The sequence below is a fragment of the Notechis scutatus genome, chromosome 4, assembly GCF_049901735.1.
Source record: "Notechis scutatus isolate UNSWTSFEM ecotype Mainland chromosome 4, rNotScu1.2, whole genome shotgun sequence".
Lineage (NCBI taxonomy): Eukaryota > Metazoa > Chordata > Lepidosauria > Squamata > Elapidae > Notechis > Notechis scutatus.
Window position 1 is genome coordinate 168,488,616 of NC_142012.1, and position 3,826 is coordinate 168,492,441.

At 44.4% G+C, this 3,826-nt stretch overlaps 1 pseudogene; it reads right to left on the bottom strand.

The window, feature by feature from the left end:
- Nucleotides 1-667: 667 nt before the first annotated feature.
- LOC113432178 (beta-klotho pseudogene) lies at nt 668-3,452 on the bottom strand (annotated as a pseudogene).
- Nucleotides 3,453-3,826: the final 374 nt, after the last annotated feature.

The window sequence follows — 3,826 nt, forward strand, 5'->3', positions numbered from 1 at the left end:
TGCCCGGTAAAATTCCACACTCAGTGCTGACAGGGAAGGACTGGGTTATACAGACAAATCCTCACAAGGCTGGAACAAACAGACGGACGAATGAAAGAGCGAGTTGTTTCTTTCAATAGCTCCCTCCCCTTTTGCTCCTTTTTTTAATCCTGTTGGGAGGGGCCATTCATTGTCCATTTGTGGCTTTACTCTCACGTTGACCCTGAGTTCTTAACTGTGCCTTCCTTTTGGCAGCACTGTGCATACGCAGGTTGAGATCCAGTTCCAGAAGCTCCCCCACCTCATTGCTGTCCGAGCCTGAAGGCACCTGATGACTGCTAGCCTCCCCTGGCCCCATCTCTGCCTCTGATGCAGAGCCCTCATCCAAGCCTTCCTCAGCCTCCAGGAATGGCCCGAATTCCTCCCCAACCTCCTCACTACTGCCTGATTCTGCTGCCAGCTCCACCAGCCACGGGTGGGCCACAACAGTAGCTTTTGAGGTTGACTTTGTCGATATGGTAAGCTTTAAAAGCTTATAGTATTTACGGACCTCATTCTTTGTCTGCTACTGTTCTAAATGTCCCCAGACTGATTCAGCTCATTAATTTAATCCAGAATTTAACCAGGTCTCCAAATTCCTGGAAGCACTTTTTGGCGTAAGTTCTAAACGCCCAGATAGTGGATTGATTCAATCCATTTTAAAAGATTCCTGCAAGTACTTTTCAATGTAGTATTTACGGAGCCTCATCGTTTGTCACTAGATTGATCCTCGATCCCACTAACGGTGAGATAAATATCCATATCACCATAATGCCAATCGATCCAGTTCAGGACTTTGCATAGCCCCCAAGGCACCACCGCGGAGCGAACGGGGGAAACTAGGCAGGTGAAATCATGCACGAGTTGTATGTCCTGATCCAATTCGTACCGACTCCCGTTCTTTGACTGGTGGGCCACAAATCGAGTGGTGAAATGATTCACGGCGATGAAATAAGCAGCCCCTCTGACCCTCTGCTTCTCCTCCTCTGTGAAAAAAGGCAAAAATGAAGCGGAAAGGCCTTTGCAGTTTTTCTAACTCAGATATTTTCTCATGGGCAGTGGATGGTCAGCCGTCTTCAGCAGAGGATCTGAAAGCCAGGCCATTTCAAACTGGAGGAACCGATTGGCTAGTGAAATGCGGGTTAGTGGATTCTGCCCAATCACAGTGCAGGGAGAGCGAGACACCTGGCCCTGCTGGAAAGACGGATTCTCAGCTACTCTGGGGTCAGCTGTTCCAACGAGGTAACAAACGCCAAGCAAGTCCTTACAGGCTAGCAAAATGGTCCTTATTCTTTCGCAGTCAGGGACAACAAGAAGCGATGACAAGTCTGTTTAAATGCAACTCTGAGCATTCTCCAATATGTGGAATTAACCCCATTGCAATATCCGGAGCTACCCCTGACAAGCCAGCATCCCGTATACTTATCCTGCTTCATTATCCCTTAGTACCATTCCACCACCGTGACCCGTGATACTTTCCACCAACCCTCCCCCAGTGTTTTGTGCTTGTGCTGTCATCTGTCAGGTAGTCCTCCTCTCGGTTATCCGGCTATCCTCGTCATCGGCTGTGTATACAATTCATTGCGGTTACTCCAGATGTCACTCCTCTAACGTCATCAGGGCGCCACCGCACACAGTCCAAAGTGACTGGACACGTCCACCTAGCTGACGCACAGATGGAATCGCCTCTTCACAGTTCAAAGCATCTGGCAAACCTCGCACAATCCGAGCAATTGAAAACGGTATATCGCCGATGTGTCACGTGTGATCCCAAGTGGGGCTCGACACCGATATTGCTTATCGTTTCCCTGCCAAACCACGGCATTAGTGCTCAACAAATGGTGAGCTGCTTGATAAGTGTCACTGCTGCTGCTGTTGTAAATGTCGCTGAACCGATGCGGCTCATTACGGGTGATCCAGAATTTAATCAGGTCTCCAAATTCCTGGAAGACTTTTCAGCATAAGTTCTAAACGCCGGGACGGTGGATTGATTCAACCATCTGCCGTGTTGCAGTAAAGGGTCCGGCAGGCTTAATAATGGCAGTTGGGTCGGATAGTGCAAGATGAGCACAGGCTTCATGTTGAGTTTGAGGATCTCACTAACCAGAAACCGGTAATACCATTGGACATGGTGGTCAAGGGACGAGGTGTCGCCCCTGGGGGGGAGCAGCGACCAATCGAAGGTGAACCTATAATGAGTGACCTTCATTTTTGATAGCTGTTGATAGCAAGTTTGTTTTGATGCTGATGAAGTCCATACACTGAACTGGCCAGTTTTTCAATGTCACTCCCTTCCCCTGGTAGAATTTTCCCTCTACAGAGACATTCCAGAGATAGAGGTTGACAGAACTGAGGAGGAGAAGCGATGGATTCTGCCTTGATAACTGATTCTGTGGCGCCAGAAGAAATCCTAAAGAGTTCTGATGAATTCTAGTTGATTCTTCTGTGGGAAATCCTTTCTCCTGCATGATTTGCTTATAATAAAATGCCGATGATTTGGGGATCCACTCCTTCTCCTCACTATCAAAATCTATGTGAAGCAAACCTCGCCAGTTGTTGAAGGCCTGTTGCCATTCAGATTCCCCCAAGAGACCAACACGTATAACCAAAGACATTGATCCGATCGTATTTAACAGCTTGCAAAGCCATATTAACAAAGGTCTTCATTACGGCAATAGCCGTAGTATCTTCTGTTTTCACATCTTTGTTGGTGAACCACCGTTTTCAGCAATCAAGATTCTGGGCTTCTCATATTCCATTTTTATCCAGTTCAGGATGGCCCTCAAGTCGAGGGAGAAGTTTTGTCCCATTTTTGGCAGCTTGCCTGGAGGTTTAAAATAATTTGGTCCGAAAGAAAATGCAAAGAAATCGGCTGTCCCTTGGAAAGGTTTTCTTCCCCCGCTGGAGTGGCATTTGGGAGGAGAGAAGCAAGTTGTATCTTCAGGGTATTTCTCTTCCACGTAATCCCCCTCTCCATGTATTGGCTTTGCAAACCAGCCCAGGACTTTCTGCGTGGAGAGCTTACACTCTTTGTTTGTATAGCTCATCAACATAGCTTAATGCGATGTGTTTTTTCCCTTCATTTGGCAACAGATATTTCCTTCTTTATCTTTCAGTTGTTGGATTATTATTTTTTCCTTTTCTACTTTTAGTTTATGTGCTAGCCATCTACCTGGTTTGTTAGCTGATTCAAAAAAGTTTTGTTTTATAGATTTTAGGTTTTGTGCTCTTTCTTCTGTTAAGTTTAATTATGTCTAGTCTTCATTCTTTTTTAATTGTCTCATTCTTTGGATCCTTTTGAAGTCTGTGTTCTAGTTCTTTAATTTTCATCTGTAGTTCGTTTTGTTGTTTCTATCTTGTTTTTTTCTAATTGTATGAGCTGTTGATACCCATCTCATAAAAGCTTTTGCTGTATCCCATAAATTCTGCAAATTAGTGTGGTCCTTTCAATTTACACTGAAAAATATTTCCAAATCATTTTTCATTTTTTGTATAAATTCTTTTTTGTTTAGGACTTGTCTGTTTAGCGTCCATCTCATTTTCTGTTTCCTTTGTCCTTTCCAGGTAATTTTTAATGGGTTGTGGTCTGCCCATATATTGGGCATTATTTCTACTTTGGATATTTCATTTCCAATTGTCTTATTTGTCCACACCATGCCAATTTGGGACCACGAATGGTTGGGGTTTGAATAGAATGTATACTCTTCTTCATTTGGGTGGCTTTTCCACCATATATCCTCTAGGTTAGTTTCTTGTACTAAGTCAAAGAATGGTTTTGGTAGACAGTTCTTCTTTTTTATTTTTATTT